We start from the raw sequence: 27,975 nt of genomic DNA, 5'->3' as shown, positions 1-27,975 counted from the left end.
AGTTGGCTTCTGACCATTCTCCCAGTCGACTTCTCACTGTTCTCCCAGTGGACTTCTCACGTTTCTCCCAGTGGACTTCCCACCTTTCTCCCAGTGGACTTCTCACCTTTCTGCCAGTGGACTTATCACTGTTCTCCCAGTGGACTTCTCAGCTTTCTCCCATTCGACTTCTCACCATTCTCCCAGTGGACTTGTCACCTTCCTCCAAGTGGACTTCTCACCTTTCTCCCAGTGGACTTCTCATCATTCTCCCAGTGGTCTCCTCACCATTCTCCCAGTGGACTTCTCACTCTTCTCCCAGTGGACTTCTCACCATTCTGCCAGTGAACTTCTCACCTTTCTCCCAGTGGACTTCTCACCTTTCTCCCAGTGGACTTCTCACCTTTCTCCCAGTGGACTTCTCACCTTTCTCCCAGTGGACTTCTCACCTTTCTCCCAGTGGACTTCTCACCTTTCTCCCAGTGGACTTCTCACTCTTCTCCCAGTGGACTTCTCACCATTCTGCCAGTGAACTTCTCACCTTTCTCCCAGTGGACTTCTCACCTTTCTCCCAGTGGACTTCTCACCTTTCTCCCAGTGGACTTCTCACCTTTCTCCCAGTGGACTTCTCACCGTTCTCCCAGTGGACTTCTCACCGTTCTCCCAGTGGACTAATCAATGTTCTCCCAGTGGACATCTCACTTTTCTCCCAGTGGACCTCTCACCTTTCTCCCAGTGGACTTCTCACCTTTCTCCCAGTGGACTTCTCACTGTTCTCCCTGTGGACTTCTCACCATTCTCCCAGTGGACTTCTCACCTTTCTCCCAGTGGACTTCTCGCTGTTCTCCCAGTGCACTTCTCACCTTTCTCCCAGTGGACTTCTCACCGTTCTCCCAGTGGACTTCTCAAAGTTCTCCCAATGGACTTCTCACCTTTCTCCCAGTGGACTTCTCAGCTTTCTCCCAGTGAACTTCTCACCTTTCTCCCAGTGGACTTTTCAACTTTCTCCCAGTGGTCTTCACACCTTTCTCCCAGTGGACCTCTCACCATTCTCCCAGTGGACTTCTCACTTTTCTCCCAGTGGACTTCTCACCATTCTCCCAGTGGTCTTCTCACCTTTCTCCCAGTGGACTTCTCACCTTTCTCCCAGTGGACTTCTCACCATTCTCCCAGTGGACTTCTCAAAGATCTCCCAGTGGACTTCTCACTGTACTTCCAGTGGACTTCTCACCATTCTCCCAGTGGTCTTCTCACCTTTCTCCCAGTGGGCTTCTCAGCTTTCTCCCATTCGACTTCTCACCATTCTCCCAGTGGACTTCTCAACTTTCTCCCAGTGGACTTCTCACCTTTCTCCCAGTGGACTTCTCATCATTCTGCCAGTGGTCTCCTCACCATTCTCCCAGTGGACTTCTCACTGTTCTCTCAGTGGATTTTTCACCATTCTCCCAGTGGACTTCTCACCCTTCTCCCAGAGGATTTCTCACCTTTCTCCCAGTGGACTTTTCAACTTTCTCCCAGTGGTCTTCACACCTTTCTCACAGTGGACTTCTCACCGTTCTCCCAGTGGACTTCCCATCATTCTCCCAGTGGACTTCTGACCATTTGCCCAGTGGACTTCTCACCTTTCTCCCAGTGGGCTTCTGACCATTCTCCCAGTCGACTTCTCACTGTTCTCCCAGTGGACTTCTCACCTTTCTCACAGTGGACTTCTCACCTTTCTCCCAGTGGACCTCTCACGTTTCTCCCAGTGGACTTCTCACCTTTCTCCCATGTGGACTTCCCACCTTTCTCCCAGTGGACTTCTCACCTTTCTCCCAGTGGACTTCTCACCTTTCTCCCACTGGACTTCTCACCTTTCTCCCAGTGGACTTCTCACCTTTCTCCCACTGGACTTCTCACTGTTCTCCCTGTGGACTTCTCACCATTCTCCCAGTGGACTTCTCACCTTTCTCCCAGTGGACTTCTCGCTGTTCTCCCAGTGGACTTCTCACCATTCTCCCAGTGGACTTCTCACCTTTCTCCCAGTGGATTTTTCACCCTTCTCCCAGTGGACTTCTCACCCTTCTCACAGTGGACTTCTCACCATTCTCCCAGTGGACTTCTCACCTTTCTCCCAGTGGATTTTTCACCCTTCTCCCAGTGGTCTTCACACCTTTCTCACAGTGGACTTCTCACCGTTCTCCCAGTGGACTTCTCACCACTCTCCCAGTGGACTTCTCACCTTTCTCCCAGTGGACTTCTCACCTTTCTCCCAGTGGACTTCTCACCGTTGTCCCAGAGGACTTCTCACCGTTCTCCCAATGGACTTCTGACTGTTCTCCCAGTGGACTTCTCACCTTTCTCCCAGGGGACTTCTCACCTTTCTCCCAGAGGACTTCTCACCGTTCTCCCAATGGACTTCTGACTGTTCTCCCAGTGGACTTCTCACCTTTCTCCCAGTGGACTTCTCACCTTTCTCCCAGGGGACTTCTCACCTTTCTCCCAGGGGACTTCTCACCGTTCTCCCAATGGACTTCTGACTGTTCTCCCAGTGGAGTTCTCACCATTCTCCCAGTGGACTTCTCACCTTTCTCCCAGTGGACTTCTCACCTTTCTCCCAATGGACTTCTCACCATTCTCCCAGTGGACTTCTCACCTTTCTCCCAGTGGACTTCTCACCATTCTCCCAGTGGACTTCTCACCATTCTCCCAGTGGACTTCTCACCGTTCTCCCAATGGACTTCTGACTGTTCTCCCAGTGGACTTCTCACCTTTCTCCCAGGGGACTTCTCACCATTCTCCCAGTGGACTTCTCACCTTTCTCCCAGTGGACTTCTCACCTTTCTCCCAATGGACTTCTCACCTTTCTCCCAGTGGACTTCTCACCTTTCTCCCAGTGGACTTCTCATGGTTCTCCATGTGGACTTCTCATGGTTCTCCATGTGGACTTCTCATGGTTCTCCATGTGGACTTCTCATGGTTCTCCATGTGGACTTCTCACCTTTCTCCCAGTGGACTTCTCACCTTTCACCCAGTGGACTTCTCACCGTTCTCCCAGTGGACTTCTCACCGTTCTCCCAGTGGTCTTCTCACTGTTCTCCCAGTGGACATCTTACTGTTCTCCCAGTGGACCTTTCACCTTTCTCCCAGTGGACTTCTCACCTTTCTCCCAGTGGACATCTTACTGTTCTCCCAGTGGACCTTTCACCTTTCTCCCAGTGGACTTCTCACCTTTCTCCCTGTGGACTTCTGACCATTCTCCCAGTGGACTTCTCACCTTTCTCCCAGTGGACTTCTCACTGTTCTCACAGTAGGCTTCTCAATGTTCTCCCAGTGGACTTCGCACCTTTCTCCCAGTGGACATCTCACCTTTCTCCCAGTGGACTTCTCACCTTTCTCCCAGTGGACTTCTCACCGTTGTCCCAGAGGACTTCTCACCATTCTCCCAATGGACTTCTGACTGTTCTCCCAGTGGACTTCTCACCATTCTCCCAGTGTACTTCTCACCTTTCTCCCCGTGGACTTCTCACCATTCTCCCAGTGGACTTCTCACCTTTCTCACAGTGGACCTCTCACCTTTCTCCCAGTGGACTTCTCACCGTTCTCCCAGTGGACTTCTAAAAGGTCTCCCAGTGGACTTCTGACTGTTCTCCCAGTGGACTTCTCACCATTCTCCCAGTGGACTTCTCACCTTTCTCCCAGTGGACTTCTCACCTTTAACCCAATGGACTTCTCACCTTTATCCCAGTGGACTTCTCACCTTTCTCCCAGTGGACTTCTAAAAGGTCTCCCAGTGGACTTCTGACTGTTCTCCCAGTGGACTTCTCACCATTCTCCCAGTGGACTTCTCACCTTTCTCCCAGTGGACTTCTCACCTTTAACCCAATGGACTTCTCACCTTTATCCCAGTGGACCTCTCACCTTTCTCCCAGTGGACTTCTCACCGTTCTCCCAGTGGACTTCTAAAAGGTCTCCCAGTGGACTTCTGACTGTTCTCCCAGTGGACTTCTCACCATTCTCCCAGTGGACTTCTCACCTTTCTCCCAGTGGACTTCTCACCTTTAACCCAATGGACTTCTCACCTTTATCCCAGTGGACTTCTCACCTTTCTCCCAGTGGACTTCTCACCTTTCTCCCAGTGGACCTCTCACTGTTCTCCCAGGGGACTTCTCACCTTTATCCCAGTTGACTTCTCACCTTTTTTCCAGTGGACTTCTCACCTTTCTCCCAGTGGACTTCTCACCTTTCTCCCAGTGGACTTCTCACCTTTCTCCCAGTGGACTTCTCACCTTTCTGCCAGTGGACCTCTCAATCTCTCCGAGTGCACTTCTCACCGTTCTCCCAGTGGACGTCCCACCGTTCTCCCAGTGGACTTCTCACTGTTCTCCCAGTGGACATCTGACTGTTCTCCCAGTGGACCTTTCACCTTTCTCCCAGTGGACTTCTCACCTTTCTCCCAGTGGACGTCTCACTGTTCTCCCTGTGGAATTCTCACCGTTCTCCCAGTGGACTTCTCACCTTTCTCCCAGTGGACTTCTCACCTTTCTCCCAGTGGACTTCTCACCTTTCTGCCAGTGGACTTCTCACCTTTCTCCCAGTGGACTTCTCACCTTTCTCCCAGTGGACTTCTCACCTTTCTCCCAGTGGACTTCTCACCTTTCTCCCAGTGGACTTCTCACCTTTCTCCCAGTGGACTTCTCACCTTTCTCCCAGTGGACTTCTCACCTTTCTCCCAGTGGACTTCCCAGCTTTCTCCCCATGGACTTCTCACCTTTCTCCCAGTGAACTTCTCACCTTTCTCCCAGTCGACTACTCACTGTTCTCCCAGTGAGTTTTTCACCATTCTCCCAGTGGACTTCTCACCCTTCTCCCAGTGGACTTGTCACCTTTCTCCCAGTGGACTTTTCAACTTTCTCCCAGTGGTCTTCACACCTTTCTCACAGTGGACTTCTCACCGTTCTCCCAGTGAACTTCTCACCTTTCTCCCAGTGGACTTCTCACCATTCTCCCAGTGGAGTTCTCACCTTTATCCCAGTGGACTTCTCACCTTTCTCACAGTGAACCTCTCACCTTTCTCCCAGTGGACTTCTCACCATTCTCCCAATGGACCTCTGACTGTTCTCCCAGTGGACTTCTCACCATTCTCCCAGTGGACTTCTCACCTTTCTCCCAGTGGACCTCTCACTGTTCTCCCAGGGGACTTCTCACCTTTATCCCAGTGGTCTTCTCACCTTTCTCCCAGTGGACTTCTCACCTTTCTCCCAGTGGACTTCTCAATTTCTCCCAGTGGATTCTAATCTTTCTCCCAGTGGACTTCTCACCGTTCTCCCAGTGGACTTCTCACTGTTCTCCCAGTGGACTTCCCTCCTTTCTCCCAGTGGACTTCTCACCTTTCTCCCAGTGGACTTCTCACCTTTCTCCCAGTGGACTTCTCACCTTTCTCCCAGTGGACTTCTCACCTTTCTCCCAGTGGACTTCTCACTGTTCTCCCAGTGGACTTCTCACTTTTCTCCCAGTGGACTTCTGACCATTCTCCCAGTGGACTTCTGACCATTCTCCCAGTGGACTTCTCACTGTTCTCCCATTGGGCTTCTCACCTTTCTCCCAGTGGACTTCTGACCATTCTCCCAGTGGACTTCTGACCGTTCTCCCAGTGGACTTCTCACTGTTCTCACAGTAGGCTTCTCAATGTTCTCCCAGTGGACTTCGCACCTTTCTCCCAGTGGACATCTCACCTTTCTCCCAGTGGACTTCTCACCTTTCTCCCAGTGGACTTCTCACCGTTGTCCCAGAGGACTTCTCACCATTCTCCCAATGGACTTCTGACTGTTCTCCCAGTGGACTTCTCACCTTTCTCACAGTGGACCTCTCACCTTTCTCTCAGTGGACTTTTCACCTTTCTCCCAGTGGACCTCTCACTGTTCTCCCAGGGGACTTCTCACCTTTATCCCAGTGGACTTCTCACCTTTCTCCCAGTGGACTTCTCACCTTTCTGCCAGTGGACTTCTCACCTTTCTCCCAGTGGACTTCTCACCTTTCTCCCAGTGGACTTCTCACCTTTCTCCCAGTGGACTTCTCACCTTTCTCCCAGTGGACTTCTCACCTTTCTCCCAGTGGACTTCTCACCTTTCTCCCAGTGGACTTCTCACCTTTCTCCCAGTGGACTTCTCACCTTTCTCCCAGTGGACTTCTCACCTTTCTCCCAGTGGACTTCTCACCTTTCTCCCAGTGGACTTCTCACCTTTCTCCCAGTGGACTTCTCACCGTTCTCCCAGTGGACTTCTCACTGTTCTCCCAGTGGATTTCTCACTGTTCTCCCAGTGCACTTCTCACCATTCTCCCAGTGGACTTCTCACCTTTCTCTCAGTGGACTTCTCACTGTTCTCCCAGTGGACTTCTCGCTGTTCTCCCAGTGGACTTTTCACATTTCTCCCAGTGGACTTCTCACCATTCTCCCAGTGGAGTTCTCACCGTTCTCCCAGTAGACTTCTCACCTTTCTCCCAGTAGACTTCTCACCTTTCTCCCAGTGGACCTCGGACCTTTCTCCCCGTGGACTTCTCACCGTTCTCCCAGTGGACTTCTCACCGTTGTCCCAGAGGACTTCTCACCATTCTCCCAATGGACTTCTGACTGTTCTCCCAGTGGACTTCTGACTGTTCTCCCAGTGGACTTCTCACCATTCTCCCAGTGGACTTCTCACCATTCTCCCAGTGGACTTCTCACCTTTATCCCAGTGGACTTCTCACCTTTCTCACAGTGGACCTCTCACTGTTCTCCCAGGGGACTTCTCACCTTTATCCCAGTGGACTTCTCACCTTTTTTCCAGTGGACTTCTCACCTTTCTCCCAGTGGACTTCTCACCTTTCTCCCAGTGGACTTCTCACCTTTCTCCCAGTGGACCTCTCAATCTCTCCGAGTGCACTTCTCACTGTTCTCCCAGTGGACTTCCCACCATTCTCCCAGTGGACTTCTCACTGTTCTCCCAGTGGACATCTTACTGTTCTCCCAGCGGACCTTTCACCTTTCTCCCAGTGGACTTCTCACCTTTCTCCCAGTGGACGTCTCACTGTTCTCCCTGTGGAATTCTCACCGTTCTCCCAGTGGACTTCTCACCTTTCTCCCAGTGGACTTCTCACCGTTGTCCCAGAGGACTTCTCACCATTCTCCCAATGGACTTCTGACTGTTCTCCCAGTGGACCTCTCACCATTCTCCCAGTTTACTTCTCACCTTTCTCCCAGTGGACTTCTCATCATTCTCCCAGTGGACTTCTCACCTTTCTCACAGTGGACCTCTCACCTTTCTCCCAGTGGACTTCTCACCTTTCTCCCAGTGGACCTCTCACTGTTCTCCCAGGGGACTTCTCACCTTTATCCCAGTGGACTTCTCACCTTTCTCCCAGTGGACTTCTCACCTTTCTCCCAGGGGACTTCTCACCTTTCTCCCAGGGGACTTCTCACCTTTCTCCCAGTGGACTTCTCACTTTTCTCCCAGTGGACTTCTCACCTTTCTCCCAGTGGACTTCTCACCTTTCTCCCAGTGGACTTCTCACTTTTCTCCCAGTGGACTTCTCACCTTTCTCCCAGTGGACTTCTCACCTTTCTCCCAGTGGACTTCTCACCTTTCTCCCAGTGGAGTTCTCACCTTTCTCCCAGTGGACCTCTCAATCTCTCCGAGTACACTTCTCACCGTTCTCCCAGTGGACTTCTCACCGTTCTCCCAGTGGTCTTCTCACTGTTCTCCCAGTGGACCTTTCACCTTTCTCCCAGTGGACTTCTCACCTTTCTCCCAGTGGACTTCTCACCTTTCTCCCAGTGGACGTCTCACTGTTCTCCCTGTGGAATTCTCACCGTTCTACCAGTGGACTTCTCACCTTTCTCCCAGTGGACTTTTCATCTTTCTCCCAGTGGACTTCTGACCATTCTCCCAGTGGACTTCTCACCTTTCTCCCAGTGGACTTCTCACTGTTCTCACAGTAGGCTTCTCAATGTTCTCCCAGTGGACTTCGCACCTTTCTCCCAGTGGACATCTCACCTTTCTCCCAGTGGACTTCTCACCTTTCTCCCAGTGGACTTCTCACCGTTGTCCCAGAGGACTTCTCACCATTCTCCCAATGGACTTCTGACTGTTCTCCCAGTGGACTTCTCACCATTCTCCCAGTGTACTTCTCACCTTTCTCCCCGTGGACTTCTCACCATTCTCCCAGTGGACTTCTCACCTTTCTCACAGTGGACCTCTCACCTTTCTCCCAGTGGACTTCTCACCGTTCTCCCAGTGGACTTCTAAAAGTTCTCCCAGTGGACTTCTGACTGTTCTCCCAGTGGACTTCTCACCATTCTCCCAGTGGACTTCTCACCTTTCTCCCAGTGGACTTCTCACCTTTAACCCAATGGACTTCTCACCTTTATCCCAGTGGACTTCTCACCTTTCTCACAGTGGACCTCTCACCTTTCTCCCAGTGGACTTCTCACCTTTCTCCCAGTGGACCTCTCACTGTTCTCCCTGGGGACTTCTCACCTTTATCCCAGTTGACTTCTCACCTTTTTTCCAGTGGACTTCTCACCTTTCTCCGAGTGGACTTCTCACCTTTCTCCGAGTGGACTTCTGACTGTTCTCCCAGTGGACTTCTCACCTTTTTTCCAGTGGACTTCTCACCTTTCTCCCAGTGGACTTCTCACCTTTCTCCCAGTGGACTTCTCACCTTTCTGCCAGTGGACCTCTCAATCTCTCCGAGTGCACTTCTCACCGTTCTCCCAGTGGACGTCCCACCGTTCTCCCAGTGGACTTCTCACTGTTCTCCCAGTGGACATCTGACTGTTCTCCCAGTGGACCTTTCACCTTTCTCCCAGTGGACTTCTCACCTTTCTCCCAGTGGACGTCTCACTGTTCTCCCTGTGGAATTCTCACCGTTCTCCCAGTGGACTTCTCACCTTTCTCCCAGTGGACTTCTCACCTTTCTCCCAGTGGACTTCTCACCTTTCTGCCAGTGGACTTCTCACCTTTCTGCCAGTGGACTTCTCACCTTTCTCCCAGTGGACTTCTCACCTTTCTCCCAGTGGACTTCTCACCTTTCTCCCAGTGGACTTCTCACCTTTCTCCCAGTGGACTTCTCACCTTTCTCCCAGTGGACTTCTCACCTTTCTCCCAGTGGACTTCTCAGCTTTCTCCCCATGGACTTCTCACCTTTCTCCCAGTGAACTTCTCACCTTTCTCCCAGTCGACTACTCACTGTTCTCCCAGTGGGTTTTTCACCATTCTCCCAGTGGACTTCTCACCCTTCTCCCAGTGGACTTGTCACCTTTCTCCCAGTGGACTTTTCAACTTTCTCCCAGTGGTCTTCACACCTTTCTCACAGTGGACTTCTCACCGTTTTCCCAGTGAACTTCTCACCTTTCTCCCAGTGGACTTCTGACCATTCTCCCAGTGGACTTCTCACCTTTATCCCAGTGGACTTCTCACCTTTCTCACAGTGAACCTCTCACCTTTCTCCCAGTGGACTTCTCACCATTCTACCAATGGACTTCTGACTGTTCTCCCAGTGGACTTCTCACCATTCTCCCAGTGGACTTCTCACCTTTCTCCCAGTGGACTTCTCACCTTTATCCCAGTGGACTTCTCACCTTTCTCACAGTGGACCTCTCACCTTTCTCCCAGTGGACTTCTCACCTTTCTCCCAGTGGACCTCTCACTGTTCTCCCAGGGGACTTCTCACCTTTATCCCAGTGGACTTCTCACCTTTCTCCCAGTGGACTTCTCACCTTTCTCCCAGTGGACTTCTCAATTTCTCCCAGTGGATTCTAACCTTTCTCCCAGTGGACTTCTCACCGTTCTCCCAGTGGACTTCTCACTGTTCTCCCAGTGGACTTCCCTCCTTTCTCCCAGTGGACTTCTCACCTTTCTCCCAGTGGACTTCTCACCTTTCTCCCAGTGGACTTCTCACCTTTCTCCCAGTGGACTTCTCACCTTTCTCCCAGTGGACTTCTCACCTTTCTCCCAGTGGACTTCTCACTGTTCTCCCAGTGGACTTCTCACTTTTCTCCCAGTGGACTTCTGACCATTCTCCCAGTGGACTTCTGACCATTCTCCCAGTGGACTTCTCACTGTTCTCCCATTGGGCTTCTCACCTTTCTCCCAGTGGACTTCTGACCATTCTCCCAGTGGACTTCTGACCATTCTCCCAGTAGGCTTCTCAATGTTCTCCCAGTGGACTTCGCACCTTTCTCCCAGTGGACATCTCACCTTTCTCCCAGTGGACTTCTCACCTTTCTCCCAATGGACTTCTCACCTTTCTCCCAGTGGACTTCTCACCTTTCTCCCAGTGGACTTCTCACCGTTCTCCCAGTGGACTTCTCACTGTTCTCCCAGTGGATTTCTCACTGTTCTCCCAGTGCACTTCTCACCATTCTCCCAGTGGACTTCTCACCTTTCTCTCAGTGGACATCTCACCTTTCTCCCAGTGGACTTCTCACCTTTCTCCCAATGGACTTCTCACCTTTCTCCCAGTGGACTTCTCACCGTTGTCCCAGAGGACTTCTCACCATTCTCCCAATGGACTTCTGACTGTTCTCCCAGTGGACTTCTCACCTTTCTCACAGTGGACCTCTCACCTTTCTCTCAGTGGACTTTTCACCTTTCTCCCAGTGGACCTCTCACTGTTCTCCCAGGGGACTTCTCACCTTTCTCCCAGTGGACTTCTCACCTTTCTCCCAGTGGACTTCTCACCTTTCTCCCAGTGGACTTCTCACCTTTCTCCCAGTGGACTTCTCACCTTTCTCCCAGTGGACTTCTCACCTTTCTCCCAGTGGACTTCTCACCTTTCTCCCAGTGGACTTCTCACCTTTCTCCCAGTGGACTTCTCACCTTTTTCCCAGTGGACTTCTCAACTTTCTCCCAGTGGACTTCTCACCTTTCTCCCAGTGGACTTCTCACCTTTCTCCCAGTGGACTTCTCACCGTTCTCCCAGTGGACTTCTCACTGTTCTCCCAGTGGATTTCTCACTGTTCTCCCAGTGCACTTCTCACCATTCTCCCAGTGGACTTCTCACCTTTCTCTCAGTGGACTTCTCACTGTTCTCCCAGTGGACTTTTCACATTTCTCCCAGTGGACTTCTCACCATTCTCCCAGTGGAGTTCTCACCGTTCTCCCAGTAGACTTCTCACCTTTCTCCCAGTTGACTTCTCACCTTTCTCCCAGTGGACCTCGGACCTTTCTCCCCGTGGACTTCTCACCGTTCTCCCAGTGGACTTCTCAACTTTCTCCCAGTGGACTTCTCACCTTTCTCCCAGTGGTGTTCTCACCTTTCTCCCGGTGGACTTCTCACTGTTCTCCCAGCGGACTTTTCACCTTTCTCCCAGTGGACTTCTCACCGTTCTCCCAGGGGACCTCTCACCGTTCTCCCAGTGGACCTCTCACTGTTCTCCCAGTGGACTTCTCACTTTTCTCCCAGTGGACTTCTCACCTTTCTCCCAGAGGACTTCTCACCGTTCTCCCAGGGGACCTCTCACTGTTCCCACAGTGGACCTCTCACCTTTCTCCCAGTGGACTTCTCACCTTTCTCCCAGTGGACTTCTTGCTGTTCTCCCGTTCTCCCAGTGGACTTCTCACCGTTCTCCCAGTGGACTTCTCACTGTTCTCCCAGTGGACATCTCACTGTTCTCCCAGTGGACCTTTCACCTTGCTCCCAGTGGACTTCTCACCTTTCTCACAGTGAACCTCTCACCTTTCTCCCAGTGGACTTCACACCGTTCTCCCAATGGACTTCTGACTGTTCTCCCAGTGGACTTCTCAGCATTCTCCGAGTGGTCTTCTCACCTTTCTCCCAGTGGACTTCTCGCCTTTCTCACAGTGGACCTCTCGCCTTTCTCCCAGTGGACTTCTCACTGTTCTCCCAGTGGACTTCTCACCTTTCTGCCAGTGGACTTCTCACCTTTCTCCCAGTGGACTTCTCACCTTTCTCCCAGTGGACTTCTCAGCTTTCTCCATATGGAAGTCTCACCTTTCTCCCAGTGGACTTCTCACCTTTCTGCCAGTGGACTTCTCACCTTTCTCCCAGTGGACTTCTCACCTTTCTCCCAATGGACTTCTCACCTTTCTCCCAGTGGACTTCTCACCGTTGTCCCAGAGGACTTCTCACCATTCTCCCAATGGACTTCTGACTGTTCTCCCAGTGGACTTCTCACCTTTCTCACAGTGGACCTCTCACCTTTCTCTCAGTGGACTTTTCACCTTTCTCCCAGTGGACCTCTCACTGTTCTCCCAGGGGACTTCTCACCTTTCTCCCAGTGGACTTCTCACCTTTCTCCCAGTGGACTTCTCACCTTTCTCCCAGTGGACTTCTCACCTTTCTCCCAGTGGACTTCTCACCTTTCTCCCAGTGGACTTCTCACCTTTCTCCCAGTGGACTTCTCACCTTTCTCCCAGTGGACTTCTCACCTTTCTCCCAGTGGACTTCTCACCTTTCTCCCAGTGGACTTCTCACCTTTCTCCCAGTGGACTTCTCACCTTTTTCCCAGTGGACTTCTCAACTTTCTCCCAGTGGACTTCTCACCTTTCTCCCAGTGGACTTCTCACCTTTCTCCCAGTGGACTTCTCACCGTTCTCCCAGTGGACTTCTCACCGTTCTCCCAGTGGATTTCTCACTGTTCTCCCAGTGCACTTCTCACCATTCTCCCAGTGGACTTCTCACCTTTCTCTCAGTGGACTTCTCACTGTTCTCCCAGTGGACTTTTCACATTTCTCCCAGTGGACTTCTCACCATTCTCCCAGTGGAGTTCTCACCGTTCTCCCAGTAGACTTCTCACCTTTCTCCCAGTTGACTTCTCACCTTTCTCCCAGTGGACCTCGGACCTTTCTCCCCGTGGACTTCTCACCGTTCTCCCAGTGGACTTCTCAACTTTCTCCCAGTGGACTTCTCACCTTTCTCCCAGTGGACTTCTCACCTTTCTCCCAGTGGACTTCTTGCTGTTCTCCCGTTCTCCCAGTGGACTTCTCACCGTTCTCCCAGTGGACTTCTCACTGTTCTCCCAGTGGACATCTCACTGTTCTCCCAGTGGACATCTCACTGTTCTCCCAGTGGACCTTTCACCTTGCTCCCAGTGGACTTCTCACCTTTCTCACAGTGAACCTCTCACCTTTCTCCCAGTGGACTTCACACCGTTCTCCCAATGGACTTCTGACTGTTCTCCCAGTGGACTTCTCAGCATTCTCCGAGTGGTCTTCTCACCTTTCTCCCAGTGGACTTCTCGCCTTTCTCACAGTGGACCTCTCGCCTTTCTCCCAGTGGACTTCTCGCTGTTCTCCCAGTGGACTTCTCCCCTTTCTGCCAGTGGACTTCTCACCTTTCTCCCAGTGGACTTCTCACCTTTCTCCCAGTGGACTTCTCAGCTTTCTCCATATGGAAGTCTCACCTTTCTCCCAGTGGACTTCTCACCTTTCTGCCAGTGGACTTCTCACCTTTCTCCGAGTGGTCTTCTCACCTTTCTCCCAGTGGACTTCTCGCCTTTCTCACAGTGGACCTCTCGCCTTTCTCCCAGTGGACTTCTCGCTGTTCTCCCAGTGGACTTCTCCCCTTTCTGCCAGTGGACTTCTCACCTTTCTCCCAGTGGACTTCTCACCTTTCTCCCAGTGGACTTCTCAGCTTTCTCCATATGGAAGTCTCACCTTTCTCCCAGTGGACTTCTCACCTTTCTGCCAGTGGACTTCTCACCTTTCTCCCAGTGGACTTCTCACCTTTCTCCCAGTGGACTTTTCAACTTTCTACCAGTGGACTTCCCAGTGTTCTCCCAGTGGGCTTCTCACCCTTCTCCCAGTGGACTTCTCAACTTTCTCCCAGTGGACTTCTCACCTTTCTCCCAGTGGACTTCTCACCTTTCTCCCAGTGGACTTCTTGCTGTTCTCCCGTTCTCCCAGTGGACTTCTCACCGTTCTCCCAGTGGACTTCTCACTGTTCTCCCAGTGGACATCTCACTGTTCTCCCAGTGGACATCTCACTGTTCTCCCAGTGGACCTTTCACCTTGCTCCCAGTGGACTTCTCACCTTTCTCACAGTGAACCTCTCACCTTTCTCCCAGTGGACTTCACACCGTTCTCCCAATGGACTTCTGACTGTTCTCCCAGTGGACTTCTCAGCATTCTCCGAGTGGTCTTCTCACCTTTCTCCCAGTGGACTTCTCGCCTTTCTCACAGTGGACCTCTCGCCTTTCTCCCAGTGGACTTCTCGCTGTTCTCCCAGTGGACTTCTCCCCTTTCTCCCAGTGGACTTCTCACCTTTCTCCCAGTGGACTTCTCAGCTTTCTCCATATGGAAGTCTCACCTTTCTCCCAGTGGACTTCTCACCTTTCTGCCAGTGGACTTCTCACCTTTCTCCGAGTGGTCTTCTCACCTTTCTCCCAGTGGACTTCTCGCCTTTCTCACAGTGGACCTCTCGCCTTTCTCCCAGTGGACTTCTCGCTGTTCTCCCAGTGGACTTCTCCCCTTTCTGCCAGTGGACTTCTCACCTTTCTCCCAGTGGACTTCTCACCTTTCTCCCAGTGGACTTCTCAGCTTTCTCCATATGGAAGTCTCACCTTTCTCCCAGTGGACTTCTCACCTTTCTGCCAGTGGACTTCTCACCTTTCTCCCAGTGGACTTCTCACCTTTCTCCCAGTGGACTTTTCAACTTTCTACCAGTGGACTTCCCAGTGTTCTCCCAGTGGGCTTCTCACCCTTCTCCCAGTGGACTTCTCCCCGCGCTCCCAGTGGACTTCTCCCCGCGCTCCCAGTGGACTTCTCCCCGCGCTCCCAGTGGACTTCTCCCCCCGCTCCCAGTGGACTTCTCCCCCCGCTCCCAGTGGACTTCTCCCCCCGCTCCCAGTGGACTTCTCCCCCCGCTCCCAGTTGACTTCTCCCCCCGCTCCCAGTGGACTTCTCCCCCCGCTCCCAGTGGACTTCTCCCCCCGCTCCCAGTGGACTTCTCCCCCCGCTCCCAGTGGACTTCTCCCCCCGCTCCCAGTGGACTTCTCCCCCCGCTCCCAGTGGACTTCTCCCCCCGCTCCCAGTGGACTTCTCCCCCCGCTCCCAGTGGACTTCTCCCCCCGCTCCCAGTGGACTTCTCCCCACGCTCCCAGTGGACTTCTCCCCACGCTCCCAGTGGACTTCTCCCCACGCTCCCAGTGGACTTCTCCCCCCGCTCCCAGTGGACTTCTCCCCCCGCTCCCAGTGGACTTCTCCCCCCGCTCCCAGTGGACTTCTCCCCCCGCTCCCAGTGGACTTCTCCCCCCGCTCCCAGTGGACTTCTCCCCACGCTCCCAGTGGACTTCTCCCCACGCTCCCAGTGGACTTCTCCCCACGCTCCCAGTGGACTTCTCCCCACGCTCCCAGTGGACTTCTCCCCACGCTCCCAGTGGACTTCTCCCCACGCTCCCAGTGGACTTCTCCCCACGCTCCCAGTGGACTTCTCCCCACGCTCCCAGTGGACTTCTCCCCACGCTCCCAGTGGACTTCTCCCCACGCTCCCAGTGGACTTCTCCCCACGCTCCCAGTGGACTTCTCCCCACGCTCCCAGTGGACTTCTCCCCACGCTCCCAGTGGACTTCTCCCCACGCTCCCAGTGGACTTCTCCCCACGCTCCCAGTGGACTTCTCCCCACGCTCCCAGTGGACTTCTCCCCACGCTCCCAGTGGACTTCTCCCCACGCTCCCAGTGGACTTCTCCCCACGCTCCCAGTGGACTTCTCCCCACGCTCCCAGTGGACTTCTCCCCACGCTCCCAGTGGACTTCTCCCCACGCTCCCAGTGGACTTCTCCCCACGCTCCCAGTGGACTTCTCCCCACGCTCCCAGTGGACTTCTCCCCACGCTCCCAGTGGACTTCTCCCCACGCTCCCAGTGGACTTCTCCCCACGCTCCCAGTGGACTTCTCCCCACGCTCCCAGTGGACTTCTCCCCACGCTCCCAGTGGACTTCTCCCCACGCTCCCAGTGGACTTCTCCCCACGCTCCCAGTGGACTTCTCCCCACGCTCCCAGTGGACTTCTCCCCACGCTCCCAGTGGACTTCTCCCCACGCTCCCAGTGGACTTCTCCCCACGCTCCCAGTGGACTTCTCCCCACGCTCCCAGTGGACTTCTCCCCACGCTCCCAGTGGACTTCTCCCCACGCTCCCAGTGGACTTCTCCCCACGCTCCCAGTGGACTTCTCCCCACGCTCCCAGTGGACTTCTCCCCACGCTCCCAGTGGACTTCTCCCCACGCTCCCAGTGGACTTCTCCCCACGCTCCCAGTGGACTTCTCCCCACGCTCCCAGTGGACTTCTCCCCACGCTCCCAGTGGACTTCTCCCCACGCTCCCAGTGGACTTCTCCCCACGCTCCCAGTGGACTTCTCCCCACGCTCCCAGTGGACTTCTCCCCACGCTCCCAGTGGACTTCTCCCCACGCTCCCAGTGGACTTCTCCCCACGCTCCCAGTGGACTTCTCCCCACGCTCCCAGTGGACTTCTCCCCACGCTCCCAGTGGACTTCTCCCCACGCTCCCAGTGGACTTCTCCCCACGCTCCCAGTGGACTTCTCCCCACGCTCCCAGTGGACTTCTCCCCACGCTCCCAGTGGACTTCTCCCCACGCTCCCAGTGGACTTCTCCCCACGCTCCCAGTGGACTTCTCCCCACGCTCCCAGTGGACTTCTCCCCACGCTCCCAGTGGACTTCTCCCCACGCTCCCAGTGGACTTCTCCCCACGCTCCCAGTGGACTTCTCCCCACGCTCCCAGTGGACTTCTCCCCACGCTCCCAGTGGACTTCTCCCCACGCTCCCAGTGGACTTCTCCCCACGCTCCCAGTGGACTTCTCCCCACGCTCCCAGTGGACTTCTCCCCACGCTCCCAGTGGACTTCTCCCCACGCTCCCAGTGGACTTCTCCCCACGCTCCCAGTGGACTTCTCCCCACGCTCCCAGTGGACTTCTCCCCACGCTCCCAGTGGACTTCTCCCCACGCTCCCAGTGGACTTCTCCCCACGCTCCCAGTGGACTTCTCCCCACGCTCCCAGTGGACTTCTCCCCACGCTCCCAGTGGACTTCTCCCCACGCTCCCAGTGGACTTCTCCCCACGCTCCCAGTGGACTTCTCCCCACGCTCCCAGTGGACTTCTCCCCACGCTCCCAGTGGACTTCTCCCCACGCTCCCAGTGGACTTCTCCCCACGCTCCCAGTGGACTTCTCCCCACGCTCCCAGTGGACTTCTCCCCACGCTCCCAGTGGACTTCTCCCCACGCTCCCAGTGGACTTCTCCCCACGCTCCCAGTGGACTTCTCCCCACGCTCCCAGTGGACTTCTCCCCACGCTCCCAGTGGACTTCTCCCCACGCTCCCAGTGGACTTCTCCCCACGCTCCCAGTGGACTTCTCCCCACGCTCCCAGTGGACTTCTCCCCACGCTCCCAGTGGACTTCTCCCCACGCTCCCAGTGGACTTCTCCCCACGCTCCCAGTGGACTTCTCCCCACGCTCCCAGTGGACTTCTCCCCACGCTCCCAGTGGACTTCTCCCCACGCTCCCAGTGGACTTCTCCCCACGCTCCCAGTGGACTTCTCCCCACGCTCCCAGTGGACTTCTCCCCACGCTCCCAGTGGACTTCTCCCCACGCTCCCAGTGGACTTCTCCCCACGCTCCCAGTGGACTTCTCCCCACGCTCCCAGTGGACTTCTCCCCACGCTCCCAGTGGACTTCTCCCCACGCTCCCAGTGGACTTCTCCCCACGCTCCCAGTGGACTTCTCCCCACGCTCCCAGTGGACTTCTCCCCACGCTCCCAGTGGACTTCTCCCCACGCTCCCAGTGGACTTCTCCCCACGCTCCCAGTGGACTTCTCCCCACGCTCCCAGTGGACTTCTCCCCACGCTCCCAGTGGACTTCTCCCCACGCTCCCAGTGGACTTCTCCCCACGCTCCCAGTGGACTTCTCCCCACGCTCCCAGTGGACTTCTCCCCACGCTCCCAGTGGACTTCTCCCCACGCTCCCAGTGGACTTCTCCCCACGCTCCCAGTGGACTTCTCCCCACGCTCCCAGTGGACTTCTCCCCACGCTCCCAGTGGACTTCTCCCCACGCTCCCAGTGGACTTCTCCCCACGCTCCCAGTGGACTTCTCCCCACGCTCCCAGTGGACTTCTCCCCACGCTCCCAGTGGACTTCTCCCCACGCTCCCAGTGGACTTCTCCCCACGCTCCCAGTGGACTTCTCCCCACGCTCCCAGTGGACTTCTCCCCACGCTCCCAGTGGACTTCTCCCCACGCTCCCAGTGGACTTCTCCCCACGCTCCCAGTGGACTTCTCCCCACGCTCCCAGTGGACTTCTCCCCACGCTCCCAGTGGACTTCTCCCCACGCTCCCAGTGGACTTCTCCCCACGCTCCCAGTGGACTTCTCCCCACGCTCCCAGTGGACTTCTCCCCACGCTCCCAGTGGACTTCTCCCCACGCTCCCAGTGGACTTCTCCCCACGCTCCCAGTGGACTTCTCCCCACGCTCCCAGTGGACTTCTCCCCACGCTCCCAGTGGACTTCTCCCCACGCTCCCAGTGGACTTCTCCCCACGCTCCCAGTGGACTTCTCCCCACGCTCCCAGTGGACTTCTCCCCACGCTCCCAGTGGACTTCTCCCCACGCTCCCAGTGGACTTCTCCCCACGCTCCCAGTGGACTTCTCCCCACTCTCCCAGTGGACTTCTCCCCACTCTCCCAGTGGACTTCTCCCCACTCTCCCAGTGGACTTCTCCCCACTCTCCCAGTGGACTTCTCCCCACTCTCCCAGTGGACTTCTCCCCACTCTCCCAGTGGACTTCTCCCCACTCTCCCAGTGGACTTCTCCCCACTCTCCCAGTGGACTTCTCCCCACTCTCCCAGTGGACTTCTCCCCACTCTCCCAGTGGACTTCTCCCCACTCTCCCAGTGGACTTCTCCCCACTCTCCCAGTGGACTTCTCCCCACTCTCCCAGTGGACTTCTCCCCACTCTCCCAGTGGACTTCTCCCCACTCTCCCAGTGGACTTCTCCCCACTCTCCCAGTGGACTTCTCCCCACTCTCCCAGTGGACTTCTCCCCACTCTCCCAGTGGACTTCTCACCTTTCTCCCAGTCGACTTATCTCCGTTCTCCCAGTGGACTTCTCACCGTTCTCCCAGTGGACTTCTCACCGTTCTCCCAGTGGACTTCTCACCGTTCTCCCAGTGGACTTCTCACCGTTCACCCAGTGGACTTCTCACCGTTCTCCCAGTGGACTTCTCACCTTTATCCCAGTGGACTTCTCACTGTTCTCCCAGTGGACTTCTCACCGTTTTCCCAGTGGACATCTCACCGTTCTCCCAGTGGACTTCTCACCATTCACCCAGTGGACTTCTCACCTTTCTCCCAGTGGACTTCTCACCTTTCTCCCAGTGGAGTTTTCACCTTTCTCCCAGTGGACTTCTCACCTTTCGTCCAGTGGTCTTCTCACGTTTCACCCAGTGAACCTTTCAACATTCTCCCAGTGGACTTCTCACCTTCTCCCAGTGGACTTCTCACCTTCTCCCAGTGGACTTCTCACCTCCCAGTGGACTTCTCACCTTCTCCCAGTGGACTTCTCACCTTCTCCCAGTGGACTTCTCACCTTCTCCCAGTGGACTTCTCACCTTCTGCCAGTGGACTTCTCACCTTCTCCCAGTGGACTTCTCACCTTCTCCCAGTGGATTCTCACCTTCTCCCAGTGGACTTCTCACCTTCTCCCAGTGGACTTCTCACCTTCTCCCAGTGGACTTCTCACCTTCTCCCAGTGGACTTCTCACCTTCTCCCAGTGGACTTCCCACCTTCTCCCAGTGGACTTCTCACCTTTCTCCCAGTGGACTTCTCACCTTTCTCCCAGTGGAGTTTTCACCTTTCTCCCAGTGGACTTCTCACCTTTCGTCCAGTGGTCTTCTCACGTTTCACCCAGTGAACCTTTCACCATTCTCCCAGTGGACTTCTCACCTTTCTCCCAGTGGACTTCTCACCTTCCTCCCAGTGGACTTCTCACCTTTCTCCCATTGGACGTCTCACCGATCTCCCAGTGGACTTCTCACCTTTCGTCCAGTGGTCTTCTCACGTTTCACCCAGTGAACCTTTCACCATTCTCCCAGTGGACTTCTCACCTTTCTCCCAGTGGACTTCTCACCTTCCTCCCAGTGGACTTCTCACCTTTCTCCCAGTATACTTCTCACCTTTTTCGCAGTGGACTTTTCAACTTTCTCCCAGTGGACTTCTCACCTTTCTCCCAGTGGACTTCTCACCTTTCTCCCATTGGACTTCCCACCTTTCTCAAATTGGACCTCTCACCATTCTCAATGTGGACATCTCACGTTTCTCCCAGTGGACTTCTCACCTTTCTCCCAGTGGACTTCTCACCGTTCTCCCAGTGGACTTCTCACCGTTCTCCCAGTGGACTTCTCCCCACGCTCCCAGTGGACTTCTCCCCACGCTCCCAGTGGACTTCTCCCCCCGCTCCCAGTGGACTTCTCCCCCCGCTCCCAGTGGACTTCTCCCCCCGCTCCCAGTGGACTTCTCCCCCCGCTCCCAGTGGACTTCTCCCCCCGCTCCCAGTGGACTTCTCCCCACGCTCCCAGTGGACTTCTCCCCACGCTCCCAGTGGACTTCTCCCCACGCTCCCAGTGGACTTCTCCCCACGCTCCCAGTGGACTTCTCCCCACGCTCCCAGTGGACTTCTCCCCACGCTCCCAGTGGACTTCTCCCCACGCTCCCAGTGGACTTCTCCCCACGCTCCCAGTGGACTTCTCCCCACGCTCCCAGTGGACTTCTCCCCACGCTCCCAGTGGACTTCTCCCCACGCTCCCAGTGGACTTCTCCCCACGCTCCCAGTGGACTTCTCCCCACGCTCCCAGTGGACTTCTCCCCACGCTCCCAGTGGACTTCTCCCCACGCTCCCAGTGGACTTCTCCCCACGCTCCCAGTGGACTTCTCCCCACGCTCCCAGTGGACTTCTCCCCACGCTCCCAGTGGACTTCTCCCCACGCTCCCAGTGGACTTCTCCCCACGCTCCCAGTGGACTTCTCCCCACGCTCCCAGTGGACTTCTCCCCACGCTCCCAGTGGACTTCTCCCCACGCTCCCAGTGGACTTCTCCCCACGCTCCCAGTGGACTTCTCCCCACGCTCCCAGTGGACTTCTCCCCACGCTCCCAGTGGACTTCTCCCCACGCTCCCAGTGGACTTCTCCCCACGCTCCCAGTGGACTTCTCCCCACGCTCCCAGTGGACTTCTCCCCACGCTCCCAGTGGACTTCTCCCCACGCTCCCAGTGGACTTCTCCCCACGCTCCCAGTGGACTTCTCCCCACGCTCCCAGTGGACTTCTCCCCACGCTCCCAGTGGACTTCTCCCCACGCTCCCAGTGGACTTCTCCCCACGCTCCCAGTGGACTTCTCCCCACGCTCCCAGTGGACTTCTCCCCACGCTCCCAGTGGACTTCTCCCCACGCTCCCAGTGGACTTCTCCCCACGCTCCCAGTGGACTTCTCCCCACGCTCCCAGTGGACTTCTCCCCACGCTCCCAGTGGACTTCTCCCCACGCTCCCAGTGGACTTCTCCCCACGCTCCCAGTGGACTTCTCCCCACGCTCCCAGTGGACTTCTCCCCACGCTCCCAGTGGACTTCTCCCCACGCTCCCAGTGGACTTCTCCCCACGCTCCCAGTGGACTTCTCCCCACGCTCCCAGTGGACTTCTCCCCACGCTCCCAGTGGACTTCTCCCCACGCTCCCAGTGGACTTCTCCCCACGCTCCCAGTGGACTTCTCCCCACGCTCCCAGTGGACTTCTCCCCACGCTCCCAGTGGACTTCTCCCCACGCTCCCAGTGGACTTCTCCCCACGCTCCCAGTGGACTTCTCCCCACGCTCCCAGTGGACTTCTCCCCACGCTCCCAGTGGACTTCTCCCCACGCTCCCAGTGGACTTCTCCCCACGCTCCCAGTGGACTTCTCCCCACGCTCCCAGTGGACTTCTCCCCACGCTCCCAGTGGACTTCTCCCCACGCTCCCAGTGGACTTCTCCCCACGCTCCCAGTGGACTTCTCCCCACGCTCCCAGTGGACTTCTCCCCACGCTCCCAGTGGACTTCTCCCCACGCTCCCAGTGGACTTCTCCCCACGCTCCCAGTGGACTTCTCCCCACGCTCCCAGTGGACTTCTCCCCACGCTCCCAGTGGACTTCTCCCCACGCTCCCAGTGGACTTCTCCCCACGCTCCCAGTGGACTTCTCCCCACGCTCCCAGTGGACTTCTCCCCACGCTCCCAGTGGACTTCTCCCCACGCTCCCAGTGGACTTCTCCCCACGCTCCCAGTGGACTTCTCCCCACGCTCCCAGTGGACTTCTCCCCACGCTCCCAGTGGACTTCTCCCCACGCTCCCAGTGGACTTCTCCCCACGCTCCCAGTGGACTTCTCCCCACGCTCCCAGTGGACTTCTCCCCACGCTCCCAGTGGACTTCTCCCCACGCTCCCAGTGGACTTCTCCCCACGCTCCCAGTGGACTTCTCCCCACGCTCCCAGTGGACTTCTCCCCACGCTCCCAGTGGACTTCTCCCCACGCTCCCAGTGGACTTCTCCCCACTCTCCCAGTGGACTTCTCCCCACTCTCCCAGTGGACTTCTCCCCACTCTCCCAGTGGACTTCTCCCCACTCTCCCAGTGGACTTCTCCCCACTCTCCCAGTGGACTTCTCCCCACTCTCCCAGTGGACTTCTCCCCACTCTCCCAGTGGACTTCTCCCCACTCTCCCAGTGGACTTCTCCCCACTCTCCCAGTGGACTTCTCCCCACTCTCCCAGTGGACTTCTCCCCACTCTCCCAGTGGACTTCTCCCCACTCTCCCAGTGGACTTCTCCCCACTCTCCCAGTGGACTTCTCCCCACTCTCCCAGTGGACTTCTCCCCACTCTCCCAGTGGACTTCTCCCCACTCTCCCAGTGGACTTCTCCCCACTCTCCCAGTGGACTTCTCCCCACTCTCCCAGTGGACTTCTCCCCACTCTCCCAGTGGACTTCTCACCTTTCTCCCAGTCGACTTATCTCCGTTCTCCCAGTGGACTTCTCACCGTTCTCCCAGTGGACTTCTCACCGTTCTCCCAGTGGACTTCTCACCGTTCTCCCAGTGGACTTCTCACCGTTCACCCAGTGGACTTCTCACCGTTCTCCCAGTGGACTTCTCACCTTTATCCCAGTGGACTTCTCACTGTTCTCCCAGTGGACTTCTCACCGTTTTCCCAGTGGACATCTCACCGTTCTCCCAGTGGACTTCTCACCATTCACCCAGTGGACTTCTCACCTTTCTCCCAGTGGACTTCTCACCTTTCTCCCAGTGGAGTTTTCACCTTTCTCCCAGTGGACTTCTCACCTTTCGTCCAGTGGTCTTCTCACGTTTCACCCAGTGAACCTTTCAACATTCTCCCAGTGGACTTCTCACCTTCTCCCAGTGGACTTCTCACCTTCTCCCAGTGGACTTCTCACCTCCCAGTGGACTTCTCACCTTCTCCCAGTGGACTTCTCACCTTCTCCCAGTGGACTTCTCACCTTCTCCCAGTGGACTTCTCACCTTCTGCCAGTGGACTTCTCACCTTCTCCCAGTGGACTTCTCACCTTCTCCCAGTGGATTCTCACCTTCTCCCAGTGGACTTCTCACCTTCTCCCAGTGGACTTCTCACCTTCTCCCAGTGGACTTCTCACCTTCTCCCAGTGGACTTCTCACCTTCTCCCAGTGGACTTCCCACCTTCTCCCAGTGGACTTCTCACCTTTCTCCCAGTGGACTTCTCACCTTTCTCCCAGTGGAGTTTTCACCTTTCTCCCAGTGGACTTCTCACCTTTCGTCCAGTGGTCTTCTCACGTTTCACCCAGTGAACCTTTCACCATTCTCCCAGTGGACTTCTCACCTTTCTCCCAGTGGACTTCTCACCTTCCTCCCAGTGGACTTCTCACCTTTCTCCCATTGGACGTCTCACCGATCTCCCAGTGGACTTCTCACCTTTCGTCCAGTGGTCTTCTCACGTTTCACCCAGTGAACCTTTCACCATTCTCCCAGTGGACTTCTCACCTTTCTCCCAGTGGACTTCTCACCTTCCTCCCAGTGGACTTCTCACCTTTCTCCCAGTATACTTCTCACCTTTTTCGCAGTGGACTTTTCAACTTTCTCCCAGTGGACTTCTCACCTTTCTCCCAGTGGACTTCTCACCTTTCTCCCATTGGACTTCCCACCTTTCTCAAATTGGACCTCTCACCATTCTCAATGTGGACATCTCACGTTTCTCCCAGTGGACTTCTCACCTTTCTCCCAGTGGACTTCTCACCGTTCTCCCAGTGGACTTCTCACCGTTCTCCCAGTGGACTTCTCACCATTCTCCCAGTGGACTTGTCACCATTCTCCCAGTGGACTTGTCACCATTCTCCCAGTGGACTTCTCACCTTCTCCCAGTGGACTTCTCACCTTCTCCCAGTGGACTTCTCACCTTCTTCCAGTGGACTTCTCACCTTCTCCCAGTGGACTTCCCACCTTCTCCCAGTGGACTTCTCACCTTCTCCCAGTGGACTTCTCACCTTCTCCCAGTGGACTTCTCACCTCCCAGTGGACTTCTCACCTTCTCCCAGTGGACTTCTCACCTTCTCCCAGTGGACTTCTCACCTTCTCCCAGTGGACTTCTCACCTTCTGCCAGTGGACTTCTCACCTTCTCCCAGTGGACTTCTCACCTTCTCCCAGTGGATTCTCACCTTCTCCCAGTGGACTTCTCACCTTCTCCCAGTGGACTTCTCACCTTCTCCCAGTGGACTTCTCACCTTCTCCCAGTGGACTTCTCACCTTCTCCCAGTGGACTTCCCACCTTCTCCCAGTGGACTTCTCACCTTCTCCCAGTGGACTTCTCACTGTTCTCCCAGTGGACTTCTCACTGTTCTCCCAGTGGACTTGTCACCGTTCTCCCAATGGACTTCTCACCTTTCTCCCAGTGGACTTCTCACCATTCTCCCAGTGGATTCTCAGTGTTCTCCCAGTGGACTTCTCACCATTCTCCCTGTGGACTTCTCACCGTTCTCCCAGTGGACTTCTCACCATTCTCCCAGGGGACTTCTCACCTTTCTACCAGTGGACTTCTCACCATTCTCCCAGTGGACTTCTCACCTTTCTACCAGTGGACTTCTCACCATTCTCCCAGTGGACATCTCACGTTTCACCCAGTGGACTTCTCACCGTTCTCCCAGTGGACTTCTCACCGTTCCCCCAGTAGATTCTCACGTTTCTCCCCATGGACTTCTCACCTTTCTCCCAGTGAACTTCTCACCTTTCTCCCAGTGGACTACTCACTGTTCTCCCAGTGGATTTTTCACCATTCTCCCAGTGGACTCCTAACCATTCTCCCAGTGGACTTCTCACCTTTCTCCCAGTGGACTTCTCACCTTTCTCCCAGTGGACTTTTCAACTTTCTCCCAGTGGACTTCTCACCTTTCTCCCAGTGGCCTTCTCACCTTTCTCCCAGTGGACTTCTCACCGTTCTCCCAGTGGACTTCTCACCATTCTCCCAGTGGACTTCTCACCATTCTCCCAGTGGACTTCTAACCATTCTCCCAGTCGACTTCTCATCATTCTCCCAGTGGACTTCGCACCATTCTCCCAGTGGACTTCTCACCTTTCTCCCAGTGGACTTCTCACCTTTCTCCCAGTGGAATTCACACCTTTCTCCCAGGGGACTTATCACCATTCTCCCAGTCGACTTCTCACCTTTCTCCCAGTCGACTTCTCACCGTTCTCCCAGTGGTCTTCTCACCGTTCTCCCAGCGGACTTCTCACCTTTATCCCAGCGGACTTCTCACTGTTCTCCCAGTGGACCTCTCACCATTTTCCCAGTGGACTTCTCACCGTTCTCCCAGTGGACTTCTCACCATTCTCCCAGTGGACTTCTCACCATTCTCCCAGTGGACTTCTCACCTTTCTCCCAGTGGACTTCTCACCATTCTCCCAGTCGAGTTCTCAGTTCTCCCAGTGGACTTCTCACCTTTCTCCCAGTGGACTTCTCACCTTTCTCCCAGTGGACTTCTCACCTTTCTCCTATTGGACGTCTCACCGTTCTCCCAGTGGACTTCTCACTATTCTCCCAGTGGACTTCTCACCATTCTCCCAGTGGACTTCTCACCGTTCTCCCAGTGGACTTCTCACCGTTCTCCCAGTGGACTTCACACCATTCTCCCAGTGGACTACTCACCTTTCTTCCAGTGGTCTTCTCACGTTTCACCCAGTGAACTTTTCACCATCCTCCCAGTGGACTTCTCACCATTCTCCCAGTGGACTTCTCACCTTTCTCCCAGTGGACTTCTCACCTTTCTCCCAGTGGACTTCTCACCTTTCTCCCAGTAGACTTCTCATCTTTCTCGCAGTGGACTTCGCACTGTTCTCCCAGTGGAAGTCGCACCTTTCTCCCAGTGGACTTCTGACCATTCTCCCAGTGTACCTCCCATCGACCTCCCAATGGACTTCTGACCATTCTCCCATTCAGCTTCTCACCTTTCTCCCAGTGGACTTCCCACCATTCTCCCAGTGGACTTCTCACCTTCTCCAAGTGGACTTATCACCATTCTCCCTGTGGACTTCTCACCTTTCTCCCAGTGAACTTCTCACCGATATCCCAGTGAACCTCTCACTTTTCTCCCAGTGGACTTCTCACCGTTCTCCCAGTGGACTTCTCACCGTTCTCCCAGTGGACATCTCATCGTTCTCCCAGTAGACTTCGCACCTTTCTCCAAGTGGACTTCTCACCTTTCTCCCAGTGATCTTCTCACCTTTCTCACAGCGAACTTCTCACCATTCTCCCAGTGGACTTCTCACCGTTCTCCTAGTGGACTTCTCACTTTTCTCCCAGTGGACTTCTCACCATTCTCCCAGTGGACTTCTCACCTTTCTCCCAGTGGACTTCTCACCGTTCTCCCAGTCAACTTCTCACCTTTCTCCCAGTCGACTTCTCACCTTTCTCCCAGTGGACTTCTCACAATTCTCCCAGTGGACTTCTCACCATTCTCCCAGTGGACTTCTTCCCGTTCTCCCAGTGGACTTCTCACCGTTCTCCCAGTGGACTTCTCACCATTCTCCCAGTGGACTTCTCACCGTTCTCCCAGTGGACTTCTCACCGTTCTCCCAGTGGACTTATGACCGTTCTCCCAGTGGAGCTCTCACCTTTCCCCCAGTGGACTTCTTACCATTCTCCCAGTGGACTTCTAACCGCTCTCCCAGTGGACTTCTAACCATTCTCCCAGTGGACTTCTCACCTTTCTCCCAGTGGACTTTTCACCTTTCTTCCAGTCGACTTCTCACCGTTCTCCCAGTGGACTTCTCACCTTTCTCCCAGTGGACTGCTCACCTTTCTCCCAGTGGACTTCTCACCGTTCTCCCAGTGGAGTTCTCACCGTTCTCCCAGTGGACTTCTCACCGTTCTCCCAGTGGACTTCTCACCGTTCTCCCAGTGGACTTCTCACCTTTCTCCCAGTGGACTTCTCACCTTTCTCCCAGTGGACTGCTCACTCTTCTCCCAGTGGACTGCTCACCGTTCTCCCAGTGGATTTCTCACCGTTCTCCCAGTGGACTTCTCACCTTTCTCCCAGTGGACTTCTCACCATTCTCCCAGTGGACTTCTCACCATTCTCCCAGTGGACTTCTCACCATTCTCCCAGTGGACTTCTCACCATTCTCCCAGTGGACTTCTCACCATTCTCCCAGTGGACTTCTCACCATTCTCCCAGTGGACTTCTCACCATTCTCCCAGTGGACTTCTCACCATTCTCCCAGTGGACTTCTCACCATTCTCCCAGTGGACTTCTCACCATTCTCCCAGTGGACTTCTCACCTTTCTCCCAGTTGACCTCTCACCTTTCTCCCAGTGGACCTCTCACCTTTCTCCCAGTGGACTTCTCACCTTTCTCCCAGTGGACTTCTCACCTTTCTCCCAGTGGACTTCTCACCTTTCTCCCAGTGGACTTCTCACCTTTCTCCCAGTGGACTTCTCACCGTTCTCCCAGTGGACTTCTC

The sequence above is a fragment of the Somniosus microcephalus genome, chromosome 7 (genome assembly GCF_052327205.1).
Source record: "Somniosus microcephalus isolate GS21.2 chromosome 7, FLI_Smic_1.0, whole genome shotgun sequence".
Classification (NCBI taxonomy): Eukaryota; Metazoa; Chordata; class Chondrichthyes; order Squaliformes; family Somniosidae; genus Somniosus; species Somniosus microcephalus.
This window is presented reverse-complemented; position numbering follows the sequence as displayed.